A 7,899-nucleotide genomic window follows, 5' to 3' on the forward strand; every position below is an offset into this window, starting at 1 on the left:
GTTGGTTTTGTTGCCTCGATAGGTGTGCCATCAAGTGGTTTTTTGACCTTACCAAGTTTTGCAAGGATACATTGCAACATACAAAGGGTGCTGAAAGTGATAGGGTCTCAATCCAAGTTGTGCTCAACAAGATATGCCGAGTCCAAGTTTGTGGGTCGCTAATGTTTTTTCTTGTTTTGGAGATGGTTATTAGTAGCCGTCCGATGGTCGACTACAGTAGGGTTCTTGAGGATAAAGGTCAATGGGGTGGAGCTCAAGTGTGGCTCGAGAATGGGTATGAGGCAAGTGAACAGAGGATGAGAGCACTCCAAAATGGCACAAACAACAAATTTTTAATGAGTTTTTGAAGGTTTTTTTTCCACCTTTTGAGTACAAGACACCATGGAGATTCCACACGGCCGATGAAATGAACCCATATGTGAGTGCGCTCTCAAAAAACTCATGGTATATGTACTGGAGGGCCAACCCCATTTAGAGTGTCTAAAATGAAGAAGAGAAGAGAGAGGCTCTTGTGCAACTCCTTCCCCTCCCCTCTCCACGAACACGCTTCAACGCTGTGTCGGCATTATCGGGCTGCTTGTGGCGGTTTTGGGTCTACGGTGGCGCACGATAGCACCATTGGGCACTATTGGGGCGGGCAATGGAAACACATACATCTGATGTGGAGAATAGTGCCCGCAAGGGCCCATTCTCACAGTGGGGGCCAATCGGCCTCCCCCTTTTTTGATTGAAGGATTGGACAAATGTGTTTGAGAACTAGCGCTCCTCAATTGCAATTATGGAGTGAGAGTTATTGCAATTTGAAGGTGGAGTGTGTTGCAGATTCCCTGATGGAATGGATAGATATAGATGGGGAACAAAGCAAAGGTGAGTGCATAACTCTAAAGTGCTTGTTGTATGGAGCATGTCGGTCTTTTTAGATCGTCAATCGGAGTCCAAATTCCCAAGATATGGCCAACCAAAGCTTTGCTAGGGGTTAGGTCTGCGCTGGTTTTGTCGCCTTGGTAGGTGTACCATTAGGTGGTTTTTTGACCTTGCAAAGGTTTGGAAAGAAGTGACAGGGTCTCAATAAAAGTTGTGTTTACCAAGATATGCCAAGTAGAACTTTGTGGGTACCTCATGTTTTCCCCCGTTTTGGGGATGGTTGCTTATAGCCTTCGGATGGTCGAAGTGCAGTAGGGTTCTCAAGGATCAAGGCCGGCAAGGTGGAGCTCAAGTGTGGCTTGGAAGAATAGGTATGAGGTAAATGAGGAGAGGATGAGAGCATTGATCCAAACTAGCACAAAATAAAGTTTTAAATGAGTTTTTAAAGGGTTTTTTCACCTTTTGAGTGCAAGGCTTTTGTAGGTAAGAATGAACTTGTGATATCACAAAACATGTCTGCTGAATGCACACACACACACACACACACACACACACACACACACACACAGAGAGAGAGAGAGAGAGCGAATAGGCTAGCCTCTACATGCGCAGAGCACGAAGCGCCGACGAGAGCAACTGCTTGTCTTGCTAATTAGATTTCGTGATTGTGTGAAGGCCAGCGTGAGGACCTCCTGCCAAAAATTGTCCCAGGGCCAGCTGGGAGCAGATATTGGATGTAGCTTTCAACTAGAAATGGACGCGTCTCGGGGAACCCTCACGGACGGCGTCATTGCCCCAAGCGCAAGGCCTTAGCCCAGCTTTGTGGCGGGGCTCCGCTTTTATACGTGCTTTGCTCCACCCTTGCGCAAATGGGAGCATTGTAGGCTGGCCAAAAAGCACTTTCGCCTCACGACTCACAGTGTTTGCCCACGTAGCATGCAGTGAGCAAAGCCCTGTCCCACATAATTTTCTACTTGGACAGATTGAATACGCTCTAGTATTATTATTGAATACTCCCTAAGTTGAATGGGCACTCCCACTACCACTCGAGAAGCTTTTAAGTTTTATTTAGTCTCCACGGTGTCCTTAATCCCTCGCGCCCCTCTTGGAGGCTCTCTAGCATGGTGTCAAAGTTGACTAAAATAGAACACATGTTTGGATCGTCCAATTTGCAGTGGTTGCCCTATGAAAGTCACATCATTGGCTTCTTTTGCAGTTTTATGATGTGTGGGTCTCAGCTCTCTCTCTCTCTCTCTCTCTCTCTCTCTCTCTCTCTCTCTCTCTCTCTCTCTCTCTCTCTCCCCCCCCCCCCCCCCCCCCCCCCCCCCCCACTAGCTTTTCACACTTTGAACTCTGGGCATTATCTGAATGCCCTAATGCTTTATACCATGCTAATAATTTGTTCAAAAAATTTGGTTGATTCCAGAGATGGTGAAGGATAGGTTCAACTAGCGGAACTCAAAAAAAGAAAAATTGTTTTCTCTTGTGCCTCAAACATACTGCCTACATATTACTTTGACTTTGAGCCAGGCTCTTCTACTCCCAACAAGTGTGGTACTTTTATTCTTAATGTTTGCATGGCTGCAATAGAAAAGGGGCCTGCTTATGATGTGGAATATTATTTAATTAAAATAAAGAATATTAAAACGCATTGATGCATTGAGTGAAAATGCTACAAGGCTCATAGTTAACCTAATCAGTATAACCAAGCAGTAGCAGAGTTGTGCCATGTAACAAAGGCCCCAACACTGCACAGCTGCAATAGCAACTTATGTAAGGGAACCCACCCAAGGGGTCGATACTTTTATTGTGGCTGACATGTTTCCTTGTTTGCACCCAAAGGAAGTGGCTACATTTCTGGAGAGAAGCCCCAAGAATCTCTTAGTGAGGACAAGGACCACAACAAGGACACAATGGATACTTTCCTTAATAAATGGGGACATGTGCATCGTTTACATCACATTTTGAATGCATAGTCAAGGCATTGGAGATGAGCCTTGTCTTTGAAGGCAAGGACTACAAACATGGGATGACATACAAACCACACAACTGTCCCAAGACATAAGTCTATCTTGAGAAATTGTGCTAAAAAGAGTTTCGTCCAACCACTGAAGTCAGGTAGTTTTGGTTTAGGATTGGAAATCTATGACTCTCACAAAGACTTACTAGATGAGAAGAAGGAGAAAGTGCAAATTCAACAACGACACATCTTACTTGAAACAACAAGATTAGAAAAAGGGACCCTCAAGATTGGAGTTAAAGAAGTCCATTGAAGAAGAAGAGGTTCAAATATCTCCTTTCAAGGAGGGATTCTTAATGGACACACATTAGGGATAGATTTTTGGGACTCTTGTTGAGCTCATGCAGCTTGAACACTATCATACAGAGGTATGTCTGATCGCAATAAAGATTGGATGGCTCCCTTGCACTGGAGCCACAAGAGAGCACAAATATTTCCACAACTTTCTTCAATAATTGTTATCTGAAATATAGGAATCCATAAAGTGCATGGACACGTTTAGGATAGAGATTTAGGCTTGTGTATGTTGATGAGAAAATCTTGATATGTGTATGATGAGAGTAGGCACATCTCTAGGCAAGTCTAAGAAGCTAGATGTATTGTGGGCATTGTTGCTAAAGAATTGCCCTTGTGAGATTGGTCTGACTTCGTAATTTTACAAGATACTAGGAGACTTTGGTACCTTGTTTTATGTAATGGGGATTACTTTACAATGCCAGGCTCTTCTACTCCCAACAAGTGTGGTACCTGTATTCTTAATGTTCGCATGGTTGAATTAGAAAAGGATCCCGGTTATGATGTGGAGTACTAGGTGATTAAATTAAAGGGTATTAAAAACTCATTGATGCATTAGAGAACCAAATTTGTGCATTGATTGAGAATGCAACAAGCCTCATATTTAACCTAATGAGTATAGACAAGCAACAACAGAGCTGTAGCATGCAACAAAGGCCCCAACACTGGCCCCAATAGCAACTCATGTAAGGGAACCCACCCAAGGGGTCGATACTTCTACTCTGGCTGACTTGTTGCCTTCATTGAACCAAAAGGAAGTGGCCAAATTTCTACATAGTATGAAGTCTCGAGATTTTCTTGGTGAGGACAAGGACCACAACAAGGAAATAATGGATAGTTTCCCTAATAAATGGGGACATATGCATCGTTTACATCAGATTCCTAATTCATAGCCAAGGCATTGCAGATGAGCCATGTCCTTGAAGGCAAGGACCACAAACATGGATGTCATACAAACCACACAACCATCCCAAGACAAGGGATTCTTTTGAGAAATTTTGCTAAAACAAGTTCCGCCCAACAACTGGAGTCATGTAGTTTTGGTTTAAGATCGGAAATCTATGACTCTCCCAAAGATTTACCAGATGAGAAAAAGGAGAAAGTGCAAAATCAACAACGATACATCATACTGGAAACAACAAGATTTTTGCAAAAGGGACCCTCAACATTGGAGTTAAAGAAGTGCATTGAAGAAGAGAAGGATGAGACAAAAAAAAAAGGCACTTGCAATGGGAGATCAAGCTACTTCAATCGGATGCTCTAAACTTAAAGGAGAGGAGGCATGATTTCTCCTTTCAAAGGAGGGCTTCTTAATATACACACATCAGGGATAGAGTTTTGGGACTCTCTTTGAACTGATGAAGCTTGAAACTATCATACATGGATATGTTTGATCGCAATAAAGATTGGATGGCTCCCTTGCATTGGAGCCTCAAGAGAGCACAAAGATTGCCACAACTTTCTTCATAAACTCTTATCTAAAATATAGGAATCCATAAAGTGCATGGATACGTTTAGGATAGAGATTTAGGCTTGTGTCTGTTGATGAAAAAATCATGTTATGTGTATGAGAGTAGGCACATATCTAGCCAAGTCTAAGTAGCTAGATGTATTGCGGGCATTGTTGCTCAAGAATTTTCCTTGTGAGATTGGTTTGACTCCTTGATTACAAGATACTAGGAGACTTTGGGGTATTGTTTTATGTAGTGGGGCTTTCAATGTATGAGGCTTTACAATGCGTTCAAGAGGGCAAGATTTATCTTCTCCCTAAGGAGGTAGATTCTATGGATAATATCAATCATTTGAGGCCAATTACAATTCTCAGCCTACAAATCTAGCTAGCACAACATAGTTTCTTTTTGGACTGCTAGGACAACCACCCTAGATAGGTCCCCTTATAAGGACTTCATATATACTCCAATTTGAATAGAAATATGATATGTAGGATGCACCTATCACATGAGTTCAACAGAAGGGTAGCTAAAGTTCTTGAAACTTATAGAAATATATATACAGAAGGATATTATTTTTACAAATTTGAAAAAAGCCTATAGATGTTAATAGAAAATGGTACATTATATTCCTTAAAAAATTCATGAACAAGGGGTTTTACAAACATTTCTTGAACGCACGTGATATGGTAGTTCTAAATATAGTGACCCCCCGCGATGTTGGGTTGCATTTTTCTAATTGACATCGGAAGAGCACAATAGCCCTCTCCTTTCGATAAATCTAAGGAAGCTTTTCTATTGGAGCTTGGATTATCCTTATAGAAAGACACATTGAGGTAGTCATTGATGAGGAGCTTTTGGAAATGATTTAAGCTACATTCCTCTCGTTGGATGTGTTAAATCTCCTATATAGACCATATTTGTTAGCTGGTTAGGAAACTTCAATGGCCTGATAGAGAGGGATAGCCTTGCATTGTTGGCCATCACATTACCCACCAATTGGGGTGGGCTTGGACCCATCAACTCAGAATATTCACAAACTAGGGACCTAATGTGATGCATTTTTTATGGATTCATTTTCTAGGAATTGATTGATGCAAGGAGCTTCTTATTGCTAATGTTGAAGCTTTTGTTTCTTAGAAGGTGGATTGTGGCACCAAAAGATTTATTGAATATTCACAGGGATGCATAGAGGTGGCCAGTGTAAAATTTTTGGCTAAAAATCACCAATTTAGTGAATCTTGAAAATTTTGACCTTTTTTTTTCTCTCATTGGTGTCAACCTTAAGATGTTTTTTGCCAGACTTTGCTATAAGATTTTGTATTTTGGGGTAGCTAGTCGCCAAAGATATGCCCAATGATGAACTTGATGGTAGGGGAGATTGAGGGCCAAGTAGGTTTAATGAAACACACATCGCCAAAGATATGCCCAATGAAGAACTTGATGGTAGGGGAGATTGAGGGCCAATAAGGTTTGATGAAACACATCACATTATGACATGGGACCCAAAATAGTAAAGCCTACATGTGGTTGTAAGGTTTTGTTACATGGAATTTTAATGGGCTCCTATCATCATAATTACTTTTCTTTTCACTCTCCTAACTTTTCTATAATTGACCTATGCATGACTAACTAGATTTTATGCAGGAGGTCTGAGATCTTCACACTTCCTCATTTAGTTTTCATCTAGATGAAATCTAACACTTCCTCATTTAGTTTTCATCTAGATTTCAAAGACCTTACCCTACTCAACAAGATGTTGTCCCCTAGCAAAACCCTAGTACATATAAAGTGTGTTGTGACATTGATACTTATTTGAAAAGTCTAAATGGCACTACTTAAATCACTTCTTTCTATTATATAAAAAGTTGTAAGAGATGTTCCTTATAACCTTACATTTGATATTGAAAAAAATGACCAATTAAGGTCTAAATTATTTTTTTTTGTTGAAAAAATGATAAGTTTAATTTTATTATATTTTGCTTGCCAAATTCATAAATTTAGATTCATTTTCTTGCTAAAACTTGAGTAATATTTCAAGGTCGGTGTCCAAAAAAAATACAGTGGAGGTGACTTGAGTCATTGTGGGGAGGATAGATTTTCCTTGAGACTGCTCATGTCCTTGGGGATGTTGCACACATGCCTGAGTGTGAGTAGACCTTCTTGATTAAGAGGATATTTAATATCCTTTGATCTTTACCCCCCTACTTCACAAAAAGTATGGAAATAGGCTAGGTACTGAGCCACACATAGCCTAGGGTCCCATGGCAACAGGACTACAACTCATGTTTTGGCGAACCGATGCATTTTGTATCATGATTTGAGTTTCTTACCCTAGTGTGGATGGGTACACTTACATAGCTAGAGATTTTGGTTTCACCCAAAGCAAGCGCAATGGAGGGGCACTTGTTTTTTTTCTAGGCGGAAGTAGGGGTTTAGCTATGCCATGCTTACTCCAAGGTGGCTAGGGTGTCAGAGTGCATTTTGCAAAGGATTAAACTTCTTGCCTCATGTGGACATGAGCAGTTGATACAAACCCAATGGAGAGAGTAAGTAAAGATGAAAATTTATGGAATTTTGTTAGCCTAGCTATTGTGAACCCTAGAAAGTGGTTCTAGAGAGACCCATGTGACTCTCCTCCCCACCATGATACTCCCTTATTCTAGTAGATGGTGTTGATCAAAAAATAAGAGCAAGGGGCAACACTATAGCAATGTCTCCCAATAGTGCTGAAGACACAAATACAACGCCAAAAAACGTATAAAAGAACTCCTAGAACACCATAACCCAAAGGTAAGTGATCCCTTGGGTATTTATAAGCACACACCCACCCAGAAAACCACCATGGAAACTAGGAAGCACCTGCCCTCGGAGGGGGGGCGGGGGGAGGGGTCACTTAATAATGATGTGACTATCACGTGAGTGCAACAAAAGGTGTTATTAAATTTCACGCTTTCTCACATTTTCACATACAAAAGGGTATTGTAAAATGGAATTGGGAAAAAAATTTATAGATTGAATAGGAAAAATGTGTATTTTATTTGTAAAAAATGCACAGATAAGGAGTTTGTAAAATAGTTTTTGAACGAACGTGATATACACAATTTATACGTAGTGACCCCCCCGAGCACCTGCCCTAGCATGGAATTACAACACATGCCAAGCAATGCACTTGATGAAAAGATCTTCCCCCTTCATCCAAAAAATCTTCAAAACCACAATTTTAAAGTGTATACACACCACAAAACAAGCGAGCTTCCACAACTTACC

The 7,899-nt window shown here is 40.9% G+C and overlaps 1 pseudogene; it reads right to left on the reverse strand.

The window, feature by feature from the left end:
• Nucleotides 1–1,547: 1,547 nt before the first annotated feature.
• Nucleotides 1,548–1,673, reverse strand: LOC147446130 (U4 spliceosomal RNA; annotated as a pseudogene).
• Between the last annotated feature and the right edge of the window lie 6,226 nt (nucleotides 1,674–7,899).

This window comes from Adiantum capillus-veneris, chromosome 12 (genome assembly GCF_014529385.1).
Source record: "Adiantum capillus-veneris isolate H3 chromosome 12, ASM1452938v2, whole genome shotgun sequence".
Lineage (NCBI taxonomy): Eukaryota > Viridiplantae > Streptophyta > Polypodiopsida > Polypodiales > Pteridaceae > Adiantum > Adiantum capillus-veneris.